This window comes from Dama dama, chromosome 4 (assembly GCF_033118175.1).
Source record: "Dama dama isolate Ldn47 chromosome 4, ASM3311817v1, whole genome shotgun sequence".
NCBI classification, from domain to species: Eukaryota; Metazoa; Chordata; class Mammalia; order Artiodactyla; family Cervidae; genus Dama; species Dama dama.
The window spans coordinates 55,027,642-55,050,143 of NC_083684.1; the positions used below are offsets into that span (position 1 = coordinate 55,027,642).

The following is a 22,502-nucleotide window of genomic DNA, read 5'->3' on the forward strand; positions in this document are numbered from 1 at the left end:
CAGACACATCCCAGAGAGAATGCCATGGGAAGATAAAGGCAGAGATGAGGATGATGCTTCTCGAAGTCAGGGAACATCAAAGATGGCCAGCAAATCACCAGACACGAAGGGAGAGGCCTGGAATAGAATCTCTCCCATGGCTTTTAGAAGGAATCAACTCTGATGACTCCGTGATCCTTGTTAAGGCAGACTTAGCAAGCTAATATAGACTGGGATGACCCCAGATGGAAAGTCACATGATGTATCAGTTTCCTATGGCTGATATAAAAAACGATCATAAACTCAGTGCCCTCAAATAACACAAATGTATTATCTTACAGCTTATTTATTTCCTTAGCTGTATCATCTTACAGGTTTTTCATTTCTTTTTATTATTGTACACGTTTTCAGTTTCTAGATGCGGCATCTCTTGGCTCATGGCCCCTTCCCAGTCTTCAAAGCCAGCAGCATAGCATCTTCTTTCTTCTCTGACCTCTGTCACTGTCCTTAAATCTTCTCTATGTCTGATCTTTTGGCCTGGCTCCTTTTTTTTTCCAGGGGGACACAATACATGGCTTGCAGGATCTCAACTCCCAAGCCATGGCTAGAACCTGTGCCTCCTGCAGTGGAAGCATGGAGTCTTAACCACTGGACCACTGGGGAATTCGCTCTGCCTCCCTCTTATAAAATCTCATACAGTTACATTGGGTACATCCAGATAATCCAGGTTAATCTCCCCACCTCAAGATCCTTAACTTCGTCCCATCTGCAAAGCCCCCATGCCATGAAAGATATTTTAACATATTCTCAGGGTGTACAGATTAGGACACAGAGATCCCTGGCACAAGGTGGGGAGATACTACACAGAACTTTGCAGGCTGGGTCCATGGCAAGTGACCCTGAGATGGACATTCATGCATAAGTCCCCTGTTGGTTCTCATCACTCAATGGACATGAATGTGAGCAAACTCCAGGAGACAGTGAAGGACAGGAAAGCCTGGCATGCTATAGTCCATGGAGTCTCGAAAGGTCAGACACGACTATGCGGCTGAACAACAATAAAAAACTCCTGAGAAAGGACCTGAGAGCCATGGAATGGCTTTGAGCAGGAGAGTGAGACCGTCAGATCTGTGCATGGACGGGACTGCGCTCTGGCTGCCAAGTGGAGAGTGACTGAGAGAACAGCTTGCCTCTCTTGACCTTGGCACAGACACATCCTTCCACCCCACCTTCCCTGATTTGCTGCTTGGTCTCCAACATCATCTGTTCCATGATCTTTGACCATTGTTTTGACTACAAGGATGAAGATTTCCTAGGGCTGCTGGCTGGAAACCTTCAGCAGGTGGACAAATTGGAGTGAAGCCACCCCAACCCCAATCACACAGCCCTTCCTCCACAGTCCCTTCTTTCAGTTCAAATGTCTGCCAACATAAATAAAGCTGTATGTGTGTTCACCTCTTGGTTGGATACTGGAGACACACCAGGAGCCAAGATATACCTAGCTGTGTCATCAAGGGATGACAGACATTGGACCAAACCTGATAGCCCAGAGGGATTAGGGCCATGGCAGATTTAACAATCATTGAGTCCATGCTGACTGAACCTGCTATCCTGTGCAGGGGGGGTGGGGATGGGGGGATGACTCAAGTGAGCTCATGAATACACAGATCATGGGACCCAAGGTGTGGACAAAGGGAAGCTGTGGTTATGCTCAAGAGGGGAATAGTCACTTGGATAAGCCCTAGCCCCAGTGGCAGAAAAGCTGAGAGATACTGAGGCAAGTTTTCATTCTTTGCTTCATTTATTTAGCCACATATATATATATGTACACACATATATACACATATTTATGTATATATGTATACATCACTTGTGAAATTCTATTAATAGCTGAAAGGAAACACCTCCTTGAGTTTAGAAGAGCTGCAGAAGGGCAGAAGGAGGTGAGATGCAGATGGGACTTTCCCAAGGAGGTGGCATCCATGGAGGCTATGGATGCTGGCTCACAGCACAGCCTGATCAGAGGCAGGAAGACACGGAGAGAGTTCGGGGGCCATTCTCTGCAGAGGTGGGGACACACATGACCCTGGTATCCTTGATCGCCTTCCCTCAGCCTCTTTGGCGGGGCAGGAACTGGATCTGGTAGTTCGGGGGCACTTTGCCCACCCCACTCTCCTGGGGAGTAAGGTCAATGTCCTCAGGGGCCACGGGGGTGGCCACGGAGAAGTTCTGGAGGATGGTGGTGAAGAAGAGGAATAATTCGGTGCGGGCGATGCCTTCGCCAAGACAGATACGCTTCCCTGTGGGGACAGAACAGAGGTTCACCATGTGGACACTAGGCACAGAATCTCAGATCACGGTGAGCACTGGGAGCGGATGCACACACTTTGCCTGCTCACACTCCAACGCCCAGACACCTGTGTTCATTGCAATAAAGTTGTGTGGGATTAGCCTTTAACCTGTAGCCACAGGAGACTCTTAGAGGATTTCGAAACTCTCTGAAAGTAAGTGCCAATTGTGGGGTGGATGTACCTTGCTCATGTTTCTGGGACAGAGTTTGCAAGCTTTTGTTCAATTTCCAGAGAGTTCTGTGGCCCCGAAGAATGGAACAATGCTTCATTGTGTGTGTGTGTGTGTGTGTGTGTGTGTGTGTACGTGTGTGTGTGTGTTCATCTGCCTGCACATAACGGACAAGTGCATATTTCTGACAATATTTTTCATGTCTGTCATACCTAAAATGGGAATAATGCTACCTATCTAGTAAGGCTCTTTTAAAGATAAAAATTTAGTGTTTTATAAAATTTTTAGAAGACTTGACTAGTTCAGTTCAGGTCAGTCGCTCAGTCGTGTCCGACCCTTTGCGACCCCATGGACTGCAGCACACCAAGCCTCCCTGTCCATCACCAGCTCCTAGAGCTTATTCAAACTCATGTCCATAGAGATGGTGATGCCATCCAACCATCACATCCTCTGTCGTCCCCTTCTCCTCTCACCTTCAATCTTTCACAGCATCAGGGTCTTTTCATATGAGTCAGTTCTTCTCATCAGGAGGCCGAAGTATTGGAGCTTCAGCTTCAGCATCAGTCCTTCCAATGAATATTCAGGACTGATTTCCTTTAGGATTTCCTTTAGGATGGACTGTTAGTAAAGGCAAATGTAGGGAGTACCTTGTGTTGGTCTCTGGGTGTGTGTGGTGGGGAGTTTGTATGCCAGGTGTCTGCCTGGCCCTATGTATATTTACATGTCTGTGTGTTTTCATCTTATCTCAGCCTGGGAGCCATGGGCCCCAGGAGTTCTGAATTAAAAAAAAACAAACATACATAACATTGTGTGCAGAACTGATGGTCATGGGATGTGAGTGGACAGCTTCCATGAGATTCTCAGAGGCATATGGATCCCCCCACCAGAGTTCTAAACCATGAACCTGGAATGAAGTGAGAATGGAAGGAGCCAGAAGAAAGGCTGAGGCCCTGACAGCCTCTCCCTTTAAAAAAAAAAAATTAATTTGATTTGATTCTTTTTGCCTGCACCGAGTGGCCTCTGGGAACCTCAGTTCCGTGACCAACGATCGAACCGTTAGTCCCTGCTGTGGAAGCCCAGAGTCAACCCCTGGATGGCCCAGGAATTCCCCCTCAAGTCTTCCAACTGGTGAGATTTTATGCCCATTGGAGGTAACTGGAGAAGGGTCTACATCTTCTGGGCTCATTTAGAAGTTAGGACACAGGAGCATAGCAATACTCAGAGTGGTGCTCCCAGCTGATTCTTCTCTCTTCACTGAATCTGCAACTGGGCTCTTCCAAGAACAGTCTGACCCCTGCTCGCTCCCACCCGGTCCTTCCCATCCCTCGGACTCTGCAACGGGACACCCTCTGGCTCTTTCTCTCTGCGCATGGCCGTCTGCCTCAGTCTTTTTCTCTGTCTATATCTTCTGTCAAGCACTGTATCTTTTCTCTTTATGTCTTCCCTGTTCCGCCTTCTTGAATCATATGTAAGTCCCTTTCTCTGTCTATTTGAGTCTGATTCTCCCTTCAGTGCGCTTGCGTTTTCTCAGTCTCCTTGCACAATCTCACCTTTCCTCTCCTTCAGTGTTTCTTCCTCCCTGCTTCTGTCACTCTCTCTTTTCCTCTCTGTCTTCCTCTTTCTCAGCCTCTTCTTTCTCCACCTCCCTCTATTATCTCATTCACTCTAAGTCTCTTTCCACCATTATCTCTCTTGTCTTTCTGTCTCTCTCTCTCTGTGTTTCTCACTCACTCTCTCCTTATCGGTCTGTCGGTCTCTGTTTTTGTTTGCCACATCTCTGCCTCTCTTAAAACTTAGGACAAGACTGTTTAATGGAGAAACTGACCCTCATCCACCACCCAGAACCCACAGGTCCCCTGGCTCTCACTGAAGAAGAACTAAGGAGGGAGGGGACACGCATGCTGGTAAAGAGGATAAGACTACAAGCTCCCAGTGCAGGGTGACTAGTTGGATCCCTGGACGGGGAACCATTAGTAAGATTCCCACATACCACAACTGAGCCTGTGCAGCAACTACTGAGTCCACATGCCCTAGAGCCCCTGCAAAACAGCACCCAGTGCAGCCAGAATGTTAGAAAGAAAGGAGAGAGGAAGCCATTGCACTGGGCAGAGCTAGAGGCCCTGAGTCACTGAAGTCACCGATGTGATTCAAAACTGGGAACTTGATGCTGGGGTCCACCTTCCTCCCCAAGGAGGAGAACCTGGGCATTGGGATTTCCTCTGGTTGGGGTCAAGGAGCAGACAATAGGGAGAGAGTGAAATCAAAGCAGATCAAGACCCTCCCTGGCTCCCCAGTCCCAGCAGAACAAATTCAGACTCCTCCCAGTTTTCAAGGCCCCACCCAGTCGAGCTCCTCACCCTTGTTGTTCACTTGCTAAGGCGTGTCCAACTCTTTGTGACCCCATAGACTGCAGCACACCTGGCTTCCCTATACTTTACCATCACAGAGTGTTTGCTCAAACTCATGTTCCTTGACTCAGTGATACTATCCAACCATCTCATCCTCTGTCGCCCTCTTCTCCTCCTGCCCTCAGTCTTTCCCAATATCGGGATATTTTCAAATGAGTCAACTCTTCACATCAGGTGGCTAAAGTATTGGAGCTTCGGCTTTAGCATCAGCCCTGCCAATGAATATTTAGGGTTGATTTCCTTCAGGATTGACTGGTTTGATCGACTTGCAGTCCAAGGGTTTTCTCAAGAGTCTTCTCTAGCACTACAATTCAAAAGCATCACTTCTTCAGTGTTCAGCCTTCTTTATGGTCCATCTCTCACATCCATACATCACTAATGAGAAACCATAGCTTTGACTATATGCACCTTTGTTGGCAAAGGTCTCTGCTTTTTAATACCCCGTCCAGCTTTGTCATGGCTTTTCTTCCAAGGAGCAAGCATCTTTGCATTTCATGGCTGCAATCATCATTCGCAGTGATTTTGGAGCCCAAGAAAATGAAATCTACCAGTTTCCACTTTCTCCCCATCTATTTGCCATGAAGTGATCGGAACGGATGCCACGATCTTCATGTTTTGAATGTTCTTTCACCCTCATCAAGTGGCTCTTTAGTTCCTCTTCACTTATCTTCTTCTTCACCCTTCTCTTCTGTAATCCACGTCCCAGTCTTCCTGAGTTCTTTCTCAGAGGAGCCATGCCATCTCCACCTTCAGGCTGTGCCCTTGCTTCTCCCTCTGAGGGAACATGCCTTCCAGTGGCTGGTTGATACTCCCCCATGATGTCATAGCTTAGAAGACACTGTTTAGGGTAAGCTTTTCCTCACAGACCCACCAGGAGTAGTCAGTATTTCCTATTTGATGTTCCCAAGGCCCCCATTAGACCACTTATCAAAATTATGATTCGTTACATAAAGAAGAGTTGTCCTCTGAGCACTTATGTTAGCCAAGGAGTTCTAAGCCCACTGCAACATTTATTCATTTATAGATTTTTCTGTAACCATATAACCCATGTTTATCTCTCTTGTTGGACTGTAAACTTCCGGGGGCAGGAACTGTGTCTCTTTGTGACTTGTCTGATGCGTTATCTTCAACCTCTGATAAAATGTTTGGCTCATAGTGGTGCTCAACAGATTTGATACCTGTGTGTAGAGAGGTATACTTGTTCCCCTTTGGGAACACAGTTGTGCCTTTGGGATGTGATTTTTGTTCTCAAGCCCCCTCTAGGGTTGGTGTGAAGATGAGCTGAGTTAATACAGGTAAAGCAACTGGCACAGATTAACTGCTCAATGAACAAAGACGTCTCTTTGATTGTCCTCAAGAGGTCATGGCACCTGCACTCTGAAATGCAGGCCCAGCTTACCTATGGAGAAGGGCATAAAAGTGTCATTTTTCTTCACCACCCCACTGGCATCCAGAAAGTGGTTAGGGTTGAAGTCATCTGGTTTCTCAAAGTAGTGCAAGTCGTGGAGAGCAGAGCTCAGGATGGGATAGACTTCTGTGCCCTGAGGGAGGGTCATAAGATTGAAAGATATCTCCATTTCCTCCCCCAACCCACCCCTACACATCATGACTCAAGGGTGAGTGATAAAACCAAAAGGCGGTCAAGGTTGGGAGATGAAAGAGAACCCAGGAGAACCACACAGGGGAGATGTGGCAGCCCAGTGAGGTGCTGTACCTTGGGGAGGATGTACCCTCGGAAATGAGTGTCTTTAGTAACCATGTGGGGCACGCCCATGGGGACGAGGTCCGAAAACCTCTGAATCTCATAGATGACTGCGTCCGTGTATGGCATTTGGGCTCTGTCATCCAGGGCTGGAGGGCGATGTGAGCCAATCACCTGGTCAATCTCCTTGTGGATTTTCTCTGCACAGAAGCGTGGGACCAGTGAACCTCAGTTATAGAGACATTTCACCAGGAACACTGCTTTCTATCTTGGAACACATTTCAATGTTCTATGAACATTGGTCCATTCATTTCCAGGCCAATAAGCCCGGAAAACCCATAGGAAATGTTTGATCATTGACACTCCTCTGAGTTACCCGCTTGGAGTGGGAGGAGAAATGGGAAAGCTACAAGAATTTTCACTCTTTAATATCTAATGAATATTATGGATTCTCTCCCAACATACACAAGCAAACACACACACACATGTGAACCCCAGTTTTGCTCAGAATTTCAGATTAAGAACTCGAGGCTATGAACCTATCAAAGTTCCTCCTCTAAGATGAGTAGAAAATGAACTAATATTTATTGTGTGTATGCCATACATGAGGCATTGTGCTAGGTCCTCAGGAATATAATAGTAAAACACATCAGTGGATTAACCCATGAATAACTGGAGAAATAAATGAGCATATCAATCATTTGATCAATTAGTAGATCAATTCATGAGCAGCTGCTGCTGTTGCTGCTAAGTCGCTTCAGTCGTGTCCGACTCTGTGCGACCCCATAGACGACAGCCCACGAGGCTCCTCTGTCCCTGGGATTCTCCAGGCAAGAGTACTGCAGTGGGTTGCCATTTCCTTCTCCAATTCATGAGTGGAAAGACTGGTAAATGGAAGAATGCTAATGAATGGATGTATTCTTAACTTATCAAAGAGTAATTTATTACTAAATGATCCATAGACAAATAAAGAAATGAACTTGATGAACCAATAACTCCTATCAATGGTTGGATGGCTAAACTTCTGGAAGAACATGTGAATGAATACATTTAAAGGAACAGGTAAACAGAGGAATCAGTGGGTGGTTGGATGGATTGAATGATAGATATATAAATCAAGGGTGAATAATGAGTGCAAAATAAATAAATAAATGAAAAGATAAATGGATGAAGGATGAAGGGAAAAACAAGCAATGGAAGGATTAAGGTATGTAACCTAGTTTTAGAAAAACAGTTGGATATATGAATAAATGAAGAAATAGATGAATCAGTGACAAACACTTCATTCAATGAATCACTCTTTCAAATGATCAATAGATGAATCACTTTGTCCAAACAAAGCATGGCTGTATATATCCTAGATGAATCACAGATGAAAGAATCTGAGTGCACAGGTTGATTGATGAGTTGAAACGACAGATGGGTAAATGAGTGGGTCGATCTTTAAGTGATAGAAGAAACAGTGGGAAAACAGATTGACAGATTTGGGGGGATTTTTGGCCACTCTGCGCTACTTGCCATATCTTAGTTTCCTGACCAGGGATTGAACCCAGGGCCATGGTATTGAAAGTACTGAGTCCTAAGCACTGGACCTCCAGGGAACTCCCCAGACTGACAGATTCTTCATTCATCCATCCACCAACAGGCCTGGCTTAGTTGGGTAGATCATTCAAAACCTGCACTGCTTGGAGGACTTCCCTGGTGGTCCAGTGGTTAAGGCTGCTCACTGCCACAGCATGGGGTGCAAATTCCATGCCTGGTCAGGGGCCAAGGGAAACAGAAAAACAAAAACAACCTAGAGGCTCCTGGTGTAAGAGGGGAAAGCTGCCTCTCTCCTTCACCAAAGACCTCTAGCCCCATTTCTGGACCTGCAGAGGGGTCAGAAGCCCCTCCCAGTGTCCATCCCAGGCCTGCCCACCTGCAATGTGCCGGTACTTGAGCATGAGCAGGAACCCGTAACGGAGCGTGGTGCTGGTTGTCTCCGTGCCAGCAAAGAAGAGCGACAGGACAGACATGATGAGGTTCTGATGATCAAACTGGCTTTGGGGGTCGGACTTATCCTGAATCCAGACGGGTGGGGTTCACATCAGGGGAGGCCGGGGGCCCTGCTGCCCACACCTCTTCTCTCAGGGTCCCTCCATCTGTTTCTGGGTCTTACACCATCTGGCCCTTTCCCCTTTCCTCTATGGGATATGTGTCCCACCGTCTCTCTATCTCGGTCTCAATCTCCCTTTGCTCTGTCTTGCTCTGTTTCAATCATCTTCCATCTCTTTGGTGTGTTTGTCCCCCTTCCTCTCCCAGTCTCTCTGCCTCTGTGACTCTTTTCACCAGCTGCTGCATTTTTCCCCTTGTCCTGTATTTCCCGAACCTCTATCTCCTCCCCAGCAACTCCCCCTTCTTTCCTCTCTCCCTCTGCTCCCTTCCAAATCTCCCCTCCCCTCTCCCTTCCCCCCACTGCTCTACTCCTTTCCCCTCCCTTTTCACTCTATATCTTTTGGTCTCCTCCCTTCCACCCCATTGCCTCTTCCAAATCCTACTTTTTCCATGTGGAGAAGGTAGCAGTCAATGAAATCCCGGGGGGCACTGGGGTCGAGGGTCTCACGGTGCTTCTCCACACTGCGGCCAATGAAGACGTTGATTTCCTGCAGGTTTTTGTAGATTTGCCTGTGAGAGCCAGGAAAGTACTTCAGGAAGCTGGGGTAGATCTCAAACAGCTATGGGAGAGAAAGGACTGTGAGGCCCTTGCAGGGTTCAGCTAGCAGGTCACAGGGAGGGACAGCCCTTCTGCCCAGTACCCTCACAAGGGATCTCTGTTTTCCTGTCTCTCTCTCCATCTCTCTCTGCCTCTCTGGGGTGTCGTGGTCTCCCTGTCTCTGTCTCTCTCTCCACCTCTCAGTCTCTGTCTCCCTCCGGCTCTCACTCTGTATCTGAGCCCCTCACTCACTGCTTCTGTGTGTCTTTTGTGTAAGAGATCACTCTTTTCTCTTTCTGCATCTTTCCCCCTCTCCTTGTGTCTTCTTGTTAGTCTCTGGCCCACCTGTCTCTCTCTCCTTTCCATCTCTCCTCATGTCCATGGGTCTACTGCTCATCCAGCCTCTGCCCTTTCCAGCCAGTTTATCTACCCCAGCCAGTTTATCTGTTCTACTCAAACCTCTCTCTGCCTCTTTCCTCCTCTTGCCTCATCCTTGATGTGTCAGGCATTGATAACACTATGCTTACACATAATGAAGGTGCTGACTATCTGGGAGCATATGTCTATGGCTTTGCCTATTGAGAAATGTAACTTCTAACTTGCTGCCAACAACTGCAAAAAATGCAGGATAGTATAAACTATGATGTGGAATTCCTCCTTCACCTGTCCTTCGAGAGATAACATGGTTAACTGTTTGGCAGAACTCCTTCCAGACTTTTCCCCTCTCTGTGGTTCTCTGTGAGAGAAGAAAATTGAAACCCCGTCTTGGACTTGTGCAAGTACTCATCTGAACCTCCTTGCAGATTTTCCAGGCCTGACTCTCCACTAGGAGGTCATGGGAATTTGCATTTGCCATATTTATTCTTGTCACTCTGACCTGCACTCTCGGTTGAAGGCAACAGCCAGGCAGACTTTTCTGAAGTTTAACTTTTTAGCTTAACATACAATAGGGGTGGGGTTTCCCTGGTGGCTCAGAAGGTAAAGAATCTGTCTGCATTGCCAGGGGTCTGGAAGATCTCCTGGATGAGGAAATGGTAACCCATTCCAGCATTCCTACCTGGAGAACTGCATGGACAGAGGAGGAGCCAGGCAGGCTACAATCCCTGCGATCACAAAGAGTCAGACACAACTGAGGGACCAACACTTTCACTTTTTGCAATAGGGGTATTTCTAGGTTAATTGAGAAAGACACACTTTCTGTTTTTGTTTGAAGAGAGGACCAGGTTCATGTGTGTGTCTTTGATTCCTCTTTCTGTTTCTCCCTCCTGCATCACTCCCCTTTCTTCCTCTTACTCTCTCAGTCCTTGTCTCACCATCTTTCCCTTCCCCCAGGCCTCTGTGTCCCTGCCTCTCTCTCTCTCTGTTGTCTTTGTCCCTCTTCTGGCTGGAAGCTGCATTTCCAGTTCCCAAAAGCAAATCACCCCTCTCCCCTGTCTGGGTGTCCACCGGAGCTCTGTCCTCCCGGACCTGGCTGGACAGGGAGCTGATGAGCACAAAGGATTGGAAGAACAAGTCCAGCAGCCTCAGGAACTCAGGATCTCTGTAGTCAAAGCGTTTTCCGAAGACAATGGAGCAGATGATGTTGGCGGTGATGGAGTGGAAGTAGAAGACGGGATCCTGGAGGGCTCCTAGACGGAAAGGGGTGGATCACAGGACACAGACTCTAGTGCCAGGGGAGCTGTCTCTGTGTGACTCTCCTCTATCACTCACTCACAATGAAAAAAAAAAAAAAAAAAACAGCCTCATCACAGCCAACACTCGCTAGCCTTGAAGTTGTGCCAGGCCCTATTCTAAGCACTTCACATTTATTAAATTCTCATGTCAGATGAATTCTTTTTAACGGCTGTGTAATAGTCCATGGTGTATATGTACCACAGCTTCCTTATACATTCATCTGCTGATGGGCATCTAGGTTGCTTCCATGTCCTGGCTATTATAAACAGTGCTGCTATGAACATTGGGGTGCACGTGTCTCTTTCAGATCTGGTTTCCTCAGTGTGTATGCCCAGAAGTAATTAGCCTCCAACTAATAAAAAAATAAACAAATAAATAAAATAAAATAAAAATAAAAAATAAATTCTCATGTCAGTCCTGTGAAGAAGGTGCAGAGCTGGTGTTCAATCAATTGCAGGTGCCATTGACAAAGCTCTGTTCTCCTGGTCCCTTAACTGTCCGCACTTCCCCACCACCACCCCCATCTTTTCCATCCACCCCTAGAGCTCTCCGGTCCTTGGGAACTGCTCTGCACTTGATTGTTAGTGTCTGGATGCGCCAAGCTCACCCCAGGAGGAGAGAGGGCGGGCTGTGCACCCAGGAGTGTAGGTCAGTGTGGCCTCTCCCTGGGTCTCTCCTGTCCACTGTCTCTTTTTCCCTTGCACACCCTTTCCTGAGCCTCTCTGTCTCTCTCCAATCTTCGTGCCTCAGTTTCTCCCTGCCATTGTTCCTTCCTGCCTCTCTGAGTCTCTTCTCATTTTGCCTTGATCCCTCCATCTCTCTTTCTTCCTCTCTGTGTCTCCATTTGAATCACTCTGTCTCCTCTTGTCTTATTCTGAGTCCTTCCATCTTTATACTTCTAGAGCTGCCTGTGGCTCTGCCTCTTCCTCCCAGACTCTCCATTTATATCTCAAAATCTCTTAAGAAAGCATCTTGTCACCTCTTGTCTCAGACAGGACGTTTCTAAGGAATCCTAAAGCCCACAGAAGTGCTCACCTGACTCTCTCAGAGCAGAAAACCCTGACTGCCCCCCTTGCTCACTTCCAGTTGTTCACCCAAAGAAAGGAAAGCACAGTTTGTCCTTTTTTTGAAATGTCTGTTTTCTCTTTTTTTCTCTTTACTTTCTTTTTATTGAAGTCACATTTTGGCCCTTGACAGATACAATCAAACCACAAACCGGTTCCCTTGAACACAGGCAACTAACGTGCTATTTACTGCCTGAGTCGTCTTTGCCTTCCTCTTGACACTGCACGCCTGTATCTCTCCTGCCCTCCGCATTTCTCACCTACCCACCTCTGCCCCGTCTCTTTGCCCCTCTCCTGGTCCCTGCTCCTCTGCTGGCCTCCCAAGCTCTGTCTCCGCTCTGTCTCTCCATCTCTCTCTCTGCCCACCTACACCCTCTGTCTTTGGGCTACTGTGCTCACACGGCTTACCCGTGTTCCTCTCCTGCCCACCCCCACCCCAGGGCTCACCCTGGGATTTCCGCAGCTCCTCCACCAGACACTGAGCCTCCTCCTGAATCCGCTCCTCCACGCTCCGCTTTCCCATCCCGAAGTCCCTCATGGTGGCCAGAGAGAATCGCCGAAGGGCTTTCCAACGTTCCCCGTTGGCAAACACAACACCTAGGGTTTAGGAGAGGCTTGGGTGGCAGAGGAATTTTCAAGGAGACTCCGAGTCCCACTCCACCCCTTATCTTCCCTTCCCAGACTCACCCTCCCCAATCCCCATCCTCATCCTCTGTCCCCTCCCGGTGGGCTTGAGGCCCTTACCGTATCCTTGGACAATTGGGTCAACAACGGCGACCTTCGCTCGGCCAGAGAAGGCCTCGGCCTGGTCCACCAGGGCCTCCCGAATGGCCTCTGTCCCACATATGATGACCACTGGCCTTGGTCCCAGGTACACCGTGAAGACATCCCCATATTTCTGTTGGAACTGCCAAGCACACCCACAGCCAGGGCTGCTATTAGTCAACATGCCCCACTGTCCCCATCTCCATTATTAAACCAGGCAAACACTTGTGTGTGTGTGTGTGTGTGTTAGTCACTCAGTTGTGTCTGACTCTTTGCGAACCCATAGACTGTAGCCCGCCAGACTTCTCTTTCCATGGAAGTCTCCAGGCAAGAATACTGGAGTGGGTGTCCATGCCCTTCTCCAGGGGATCTTCTCAAACCAGGGATCGAACCTGGATCTCCTGGATTGCAAGCAAACTCTTTACCATCTGAGCCACCAGGGAAGCCCTAAAACATTTACATATAGATTGGTAATTAAACACTTACATATAGATTGATAACTACCCACTGACCCAAGACCTTACACCCCAGCCTGCCTTTTTGTTTCCCAGAACCCAGCAAATAAAAGATTAACCCATGACCCAGCCCAGTTCACACTGGTTTGCTTGGTTGGTGTCTTAAGCAGTGTGTGTGTGTGCTAAGTCACTTCAGTCGTGTCCAACTCTTTACCATCCTATGGACCATAGTCCCCCAGGCTCCTGTATGCATAGGATTATCCAGGCAAGAATACTGGAGTGGGTTGCCATGCTCTCCTCCAGGGGATCTTTCTGACCCAGGGATCAAACCAACGTCTCTGATATCTCCTGCAGTGGCAGGTGGGTTCTTTATCACTAGCCCCACATAGAAAGCCCCCTAAGAAGCACAGGTGGTTAAATATTCCTATTAATAATTTCACTCCAGCCCAGGTGATATTAGTTGAGTCTGGTGACATCTCACTGGCATCTCATCTAAAGATCATCCTTCTTTGAACTTCACTGGTGGTCCACTTGCTAAGACTCTGAGCTCCCAATGCTAGGGCCCATGTTCAACCCCTGCTCAGGGAACTGGATCCCTGTGGCTTAGTGCCACAACTAAGCATTTGCATTGCACAGTGAAGAGCAGCTAATACCTAGCACAGGAAAAATAAATAAATAAAATATTTTAAAAAAAATCATCCATCTTGACACCCACCTTCAACCCCCATCAGCCTCCTGGCAATTTCCCCAGAGAACCACCCACCCACTTGGGAGGCATGAAGCTAAAGCAATAGCTTTCTAGGGGTTATCATGAAATTTGAAAAATCATAACATCAAGTTTTGCCACTGGGGCAACAGCTCAGAAGTATTTACTGAAGTTGGAGGCATGTACACTGAGTAGCTCAGCCACTTCATTCCCAGAAACACACTCAACTAAAATGCATACATGTGCTCAGCAAAATAAGAAACAAAGAGATTCATAGTTGCCTTATAATAAAAATGCTATGCAACATAGGGAATAAACAACTAGTGATGAATTCATAATGTGGACTACTATACAGCCATGAAAAAAAGCACTGCTACAACCAACAACAAGAATGAAACTCACAGATGTAATGGTGAGTGAAAGCAATGAGACCCAGAAGAGTTCATATGTCATAATTCCACTTATATGAAATTCAGAAACAGATAACAGGAACATATGGTGTCAGAATAATAGGAGGGTGGTGACTGGAAGGGGGACTTAAGGAGGTTTCTGGGCATGAGCCAAGTTGTTACATATGTGTATATCAACTCCATTAGTATGTTCTTCTGAGAAAATTCACTGAACTGAGCACTTAGGATTTGTGTACTTCACCCTAAAGGTTAAACTTCAGTTACAAGTTGACTTACAGAAGAGGAAAGACAAACACCATATGATATCATTTATATGTGGAATCTAAAGTATGACACAGTCAGAAGATTCTGCATGCTGCACAACGTGGCCAAAGAAATAATAATTTAATTAAGGTAACACAGTGTAAAAAAAATTAATTTAAAAAGTGACACAAATGAAACGAATATGATACAAATTAACATACCTAAGAAACAGAAACAGAATCTCAGACATAGAGAACAGACTGGTTGTTGTCAAGGGGACACATAGGGATGGAGTGGGAGGCTGGGCATAGTAGATGTAAGCTTTCAGACATGGAAAGGATAGATAATGAAGTCTTACTGTATAGCACAGGGAACTACATTCAGTATCCTGAGATAAACCATAATGGAAAAGAAGCTTTTAAAAAGGAAAGCATATATATGTGCAATGGAATCACTTTTCTGTACAGCAGAAATCAGCAAAACTTGGTAAATCAACAATACTGCAATTTCAAAAATTGATTAAAATGTGGACTTAAAATTATAAAAAGGTTAAGTTTATTGAAAACTCTCTCACCGTGATCTCTGCAAACCCTCTTTGCTGGTCTCCTTACTTCCTTTCCTGTGCTACACACAATCCTTTCACTGCATACCCCACCCTATCTTGAAACCAGAGCTACCTCATTAAAATATTAATTAATTAATATCCCTAACCTGTTTCAAACCATCCAGCACTCCTACTACCCTGAGACTGAGACCTGAAGTTTCCCCATGGTGGACAGAGCCCTACACGATGTTGCCCCATCACCCCTCTGACATCTGCACCCACTCACACAGACCCTTCGATCCCACAGCTCCAGGCTCCCTGTGGTTCCCCAAACATGCTGAGCTTGCTCCTGCTTCTGAGTTCTGGCTCTGACACCTGTCTCTCATTGATATCTTCCACAGGCATCTTTCAGGGTGTCTGATCAGCAACAAGGCAAGATGGAGTCTTTCCTTCACCACTCATTCTAAAGTAGCTTCAAGTAGCTCATGTCACTTTTGTTAAAAAGAATTATTTATTTTTAATTAGAGGATAATGACTTTACAGCATTATGTTGATTTCTGCCGTATGTGAACATGAATCAGTCATAGGTATACCTATGTCCCCTCCCTCTTGAACCTCCCTCCCACCTCACACCCCATCCCACTTCTCTAGGATGTCACAGAACACTGGTTTGTGGCTCCCACCACTCTTGAAAATATCACCTTGCTTTACTTTAATCATAGTTCTTACCAACCTAATGTTTCCTTCTCTGTTTGTGTGCCCTAATGCCACATCATTAATGCCTAGAATGTTTCCTGGCACACACAAGGTGCCCAGTAAGTTACCACTGAATGAATGAATAATTGAATGAATAGATCAAGTAACCTCCAATTAATGAGCACTTACTGTATACCAAGCTCTATGCACTATCTAGTCCTCACAAGTCTCTTATGAGGCAGGCATTCTTATCATCACGACCTCATCTTGCTGAAGAGAAGCTAAGATTCAATGAGTAATTCAATGAGTAAGAGTTGAATCTGGAACACAAGCCCTCAGCCATCTGACTCCAGAAGGACTTGGAAGTAAATCATGACACCTACTAACCTATGACCTCTCTTTCCCTCCCTCCCTCTATCTCTCTCAACCTCTCTCTCTCTCTCCAAGACACAATGAGAATGGAGGATCATGGGGAATTTCCTGGTGGTCCAAAGGTTGGAATTCCAAGCTCCCATGGTAGGGGGCACAAGTTCAATCCCGGGTTGGGGAATTAAGATCCCACACGCCCCGTGACACAACAGGAAAAAAGGAGGATCACAGACACACAGAGGATCCTTGCAAGAGCTATAGAAGAGATTTAGGGGGTCTGGAACTAGCAAAAATTTATGCAAAATGTATGTGAATATATATGGAGGAGAGGCTTCACCGTGCCTTAAACTCTCAAAGGATTTAGTGATCTCCAAGTTGTCAGGAGACCCAGGAGAAAGGGTTTTGATCCCTGGGTTGGGAAGATCCCTGGAGTAGAACATGGCAACCCACACCAGTATTCTTGCCTGGAGAATCCCATGCACAGAGCAGCCTGCCAGGCTACAGTCCATGGGGTCACAAAGAGTCGAACACAACTGAGTGTGCATGTGATAACAATAAATAAAATAACAAATTATTAGGCAGCTTCCAACTGTGAAGGAGATGAAAAGTCCTCCATGCTGGACTTACACATCCCCTCTCTGAAGTCCCAGGGGGACCAGTCCTGGACCAGGACCAGTGCTTTCCCCGGGCTGGCCTCACTCTCTATTTCTCTTATGTGAGGGCGACTCCTCTTCTCAGCCATGAGCTGTTGTAACCAAGACCTGATGAATTTCCTCCACAATACAGATAAATCCTAGCCACTTGATTCTGGGTGAAGAAACTAAGTCCAGGTATTTCCACCAAAGTCCATGGTGTTCACCCTTGTGATGGAAACTAAATAATATGCACTCGGGGCCCCCACATCTGTGACAAAACACTCTCCCTTAAAATCAAGGGTGGTCCAGTGGTTAAAAACCCACTTTCCTATGCAGGGGACACGGGTTCGATCCCTGGTCAGGGAACTAAGATCCCACATGCCACAGAGGAACTAAACCAGACTGCCGCAACTAGAGAGCTCTCGAGTCACAACTACTGAGTCTGCGCGCTCTAGAGCCCATGTGCTACAAGTGAAGCTGGCAGACCACAACTAGAGGAAGTTCACACACCACAGCAAAGGACCAGCAGAGCACAAAAAAACAAAAACACACAAAACAGATGGCAAGCCCAAGACTCAGGAGTGTGGTCACTGCAGGGGTTGGGGGGAGGGGACAGAGGCACTGGGGCTGCTCGGGGTTACTGTCGAGTGTACCCTAAGCCTGACCTGCTGGGCAGTGGGCTCGCGGGTGCAGATTACATGGTGCGTGTGCTCGGTTGCTCAGTCGTGTCTGACTCCTTCAGCCCCATGGACTGTAGCCCCCCAGGCTTCTCTGTCCATGGAATTTTCCAGGCAAGACTACTGGAGTGGGTTGCCATTTCCTACTCCAAGGGATATACCTGACCAAGGATTCGAACCCACTCACAGGCAGATTCTTTACCACTGCACCACCTGGGAACCCCATGGATTTCATTATTGATACATAAATAGATCATCCATCATGAAATCATGCCTAGAGAGCCGTGATACAGGGCCTGGTAAACACTCCAGGGTCAGCTACTCATTGCACGTTATTGTTAACGACTGGTAAGAACTTGGGACCTGGCCTCCTTCTTCCCCTCCCTCCTCCCTTTTGTCTGGCTCTGGCTGGGGCCAATCTTTGACAGCTTTCGTTGGCAGAGGAGAAACCTACCGACTGGTAGCACCATCCCTTCTCTCTCTCTCCCTGTGGCAGGCAGGGACTCGGGAGAGGGGGACAGAGGAGCAGGGATTTCTATACCCCCGGCTCACCCACAGACACCACTTCATGCCCGCCCACCCTCTCCAGGGACAGTGCCCACACACTTCCAACTGAGCAAGGGACGCCTCTGACTGCCTGATCGCCATCCACCACACTTCAGCTCCACATCCCTTCCTCGCAGAACTTCCCACAGCCCACCCCTGAGCTTGGAAGGATGCCTCACATTTCCTGATGAATGATCCTCAAGGACGGAGGCAAGGAGCCACCCTTAGACCTCGCCCACCTGAGTCTCACCCTCAGGAAGGATTTGAGCAGGCCTTTTCTGTCCATCTGCAGAAGGTTCCCCAGGAAGGGCAGAGACGGGGGCCAGGTGGGAGGCGCCCATGGGCCTTTGGGTGGCCTCTGGCCAGCAGGACCCAGAGTCCGGTGAGCAGAGCAAGGAGAAGGAGCACGCTGAGCTCCATGGTCGCAGTCCAACAGTCTCCCAAACTGCTAGGCTTCTGGCTGAGCCTTTTATGCTAAGCCTGCATCCACGCCCAGTTATGTCACATCACCCATACCTTGGCATCCTCCAAGAGTGTGAACTCAAAACAGAAGGAACACATACTTCTAGCTCCCGCAGTCAGCTGACCTGCTCCCCTGCTACCTCTACGGCCCCTCCCTAGATGCTGACAGAGACACCACGGTAGCCATAACACGGTCCCCATGAGTCTGTTGACTTTTGTGGGTATGAGTAGCACCCGTTGTCTGCCGGGCGCCAACACACAAAATCCTACCCATGACAAGGTCATGAGGGAGAAAACCTGACAGGCAAGGTGGATCACGTTTTCAGGGATTCAGAAAAGCTGCCCCTGGTGCTCACCTTAAAGATGATATCTGTCTTTCTGATGCTTGCTTCAATAAACTACTCCCTAATTTCTGTGACACAGGCAGAAGGCCTTCCCTGTTCTCTTTCCAAATAAGAATCAATTTAGAACTTTAATCAATAAGTTTCCCGGGTGGTGGTATTTTATGAGATTATCCAGGGTGAAAGGAGTGTTTTAATTTAAACTCCTTTGCTGGTATTTTAGTTTGTTTGGCAAATGTGTCTATGCCCTTGGTACTAATATGCATGACTGCTCATAATACCCTAATCATAAAACAGCATAAAGAACCTAATAATATAAAAGCCCTAATAGACATAGAGCCTTTTTGAGGGGTGAAGGAGTCCTATTAGAAAACATATTCTATTCTCAAAATTGTTCTAAAGGTGGTTATTGGGTTGATGTTTGCCTGCTGTGTTTTGCTCGCTGTGTTTTTGCTTTTAATGTGCTAAGGTTGTGTTATAGAAACCATTGTTAATATAGTTATAGATCTAGAAAAATAAGAGCTTAGCCCTAGTGTGATAACAATGAAACAGTTGTTAATTATTAGCCAGGAGTGCTAGGCAGGGGCTGCCTCACCAAAGTCGCAGAGTCAGTGTGGGGTAAACTTCTTAGATAAACTCAATTGACAACTTCTGCAGAAGGATTTAATTTTTGTGTTAACAAGGTTATACTTCTACTCTGTACTGTTGCCTATGAGACTGCTACCTTGCGGTTAATGTCATGGAAACAGAAGATAGGTTTACATTCACCTGACTTGCATAAAATGTTAATAGGCCCCAAGGCCAGAAGATAATGTACAAGACCCTAATAAACAAAGAAGTATGCAGAAAACACCCCAGTTTCATGAAGGACAAACTGATATAATGTTAAACTATCTTCCCCTCAGAAATGTACTAACTTAGGGTATAAAATCTACGGTAAAAAATACATCATTGCCAGACTCTGCTGCACACACACACACACACCCCTCCCCCCCCCCCCCCCCCCCCCCGGTCTGGTCACACACTCTCTCTCTCTTTCTCCCTCGCAGATTTGGCCCTATCAAGACTGGTCTCACGTGTCTTCTCTCGCTGACGCCGTTCATCCCGAGGGTACCCCCTGGATCCTGCTGGGGCTGGACCCCAGCAATTGTCTCCTTGCTTTAGCTGTGTTCGTGGGTTTGTGTTTACATACTTTGGTGCATACCTGCTTACGTTTGTGTACTTGAGTGATTCTTACACATGAAAGACTGTTTGTATTTATGTGAACATGCCCATGTGTGTTTCTGCATATGAGTGTGAGTGTGCTTACACATATGTCTCTGGACGTGTGTGGACTTCTATGTATTTATGTGGTGTCTCAAACCTGAAGGTGTGTTGTGTTTTCGTGGTGGTGTTGGGGTGAGTCCGTGTGTGTCTCTGTGTGTGTGTGCATGCTCGTGCACATCAGACAGTCCCTGCCACTACAGAGCTTGCAGACACTCAGCCTTTATCTCTCCAGACCCCACTCCTTCGTCCTCCCTCCTGTGAGAGCCACAGATGGGAGAGGCAGGAGAAATGAAACAATCGAGGTGAGAGACACAGCTCTAGGATCTTCAGATCTCTGATGCCCTGAGTTTTCTCCCTGCCTCCTCCTCCGTCTTCACAGCAGCAGGACTTTCCTCCATCCCCCGATGACAGTCCATATCTGTGTGTCTCCGTCCTGCTGTCTCTCTCTGTCTCTGTGTCTGTTTCACTCCTTAACCTCTGAGCTCCAGGAGCAGAGACTGTGTGCAGTTTGATCATGTCCACTGAGCTGGCCTGTCTCCAGCCTCCCCTGACCCTTTGGCAGTCTCCATTTGTATTTACCAAATACGCTAATGATTCTGTCTGTGTCCACGTGTCGTGGCCTGGGTCTGGCTTTCCAGCTCCCTCTGTCTCTCCTCTTTAGAAGGAGGGTGGCAGTCTCTTTCTTGCAATGTTAGACAAACCTCTTGAGGACCCAAAACTCTGACCCCAGCAGTTGAGTCAGACTCCTCCAACCCAGTGTCCCTTGATCTCTTGAAGAGGTGGGACCTGTACTTTCCTGACCTTGGAGTGAGGCCACAATGAACCTTCCTTAACCCAGGTCCTGGGTTCCGCTGTGCTGTGTGAACTGGCACTGAACTTGGGTCCTTATTCCAGGCCCAGGAATCACTGATGGGGAGACATGAAGTGCTTTACACAGAAGAAATCACCGAATCCTCACTCAGTTAATGGAGTGAATGACAGAGAGGTTAAGATCTTGCCCAAGGTTACACAGCCATATAGAGGTAGCATCAGGAGTCAAACCCAGACACGAGGGGAGAGGCCTGGAATAGATTCTCTCCCATGGCTTTTAGAAGGAATCAACTCTGATGACTCCATGATGCTTCTTACAGCAGACTTAGCAAGCTAATATAGACTGGGATGACCCCAGATGGAAAGTCACATGATATATCAGTTTCCTATGGCTGATATAAAAAACGATCACAAACTCAGTGCCTGCAAATAACACAAATGTATTATCTTACAGCTTATTTATTTCCTTAGCTATATCATCTTACAGCTTTTTTATTTCTTTTTATTATCTTACACATTTTCAGTTTCTAGATGCAGCATCTCTTGGCTCATGGCCTTTTCCTCAGTCTTCAAAGCCAGGAGCATAGCATCTTCTTTCTTCTCTGACCTCTGTCACTGTCCTTAAATCTTCTCTATGTCTGATCTTTCTGCCTGGCTCCTTTTTCTTCCGGGGGGACACACCACATGGCTTGCAGGATCTTAGTTCCCCAACCACGGATAGAACCTGTGCCTACTGCAGTGGAAGCATGGAGTCATAACCACTGGACCACTGGGGAATTTGCTCTGCCTCCCTCTTATAAAACCTCTTGCTGTTACATTGGGTCCATCCAGATAATCCAGGTTAATCTCCCCACCTCAAGATCCTTAACTTCGTCCCAAATGCAAAGCCCCCATGCCATGAAAGATATTTTAACATACTCTCAGGGTGTACAGAATAGGACACAGAGATCCCTGGCACAAGGTGGGGAGATACTACACAGGACTTTGCAGGCTGAATCCATGGCAAGTGACCCTGAGATGGATATTCATGCATAAGTCCCCTGTTGGTTCTCATCACTCAATGGACATGAATGTGAGCAAACTCCAGGAGACAGTGAAGGACTGTCCATGGGGTCGCAAGGAGTCAGACACGACTTATCGACTGAACAACAACAACAACAAATTCCTAAGGAAGGGCCTGGGAGCCATGGAATGGCTTTGAGCAGGGGAGTGAAAAGCTCAGATGTGTGCTTGAAAGGGACCGCGCTCTGGCTGCCAAGTAGAGAGTGGCTGAGAGAACTTCTTGCCTCTCTTGACCTTGGCACAGATACATCCTTCCACCCCACCTTCCTGATTTGCTGCTTGGTCTCCAACATCATCTGTTCCATGATCTTTGACCATTGTTTTGACTACAAAGATGAAGACTTCCTAGGGCTGCTGGCTGAAAACCTTCAGCAGGTGGACAATTTTGGGGTCAAGGTACCTGCTGAAGCCACCCCAACCCCAATCGCACAGCCCTTCCTCCACAGTCCCTTCTTTCAGTTCGAATGTCTGCCAAC

At 47.2% G+C, this 22,502-nt stretch overlaps 1 pseudogene; it reads right to left on the reverse strand.

The window, feature by feature from the left end:
* Positions 1 to 1,815: 1,815 nt before the first annotated feature.
* On the reverse strand, positions 1,816 to 18,505 carry LOC133051168 (cytochrome P450 2B4-like; annotated as a pseudogene).
* Positions 18,506 to 22,502: the final 3,997 nt, after the last annotated feature.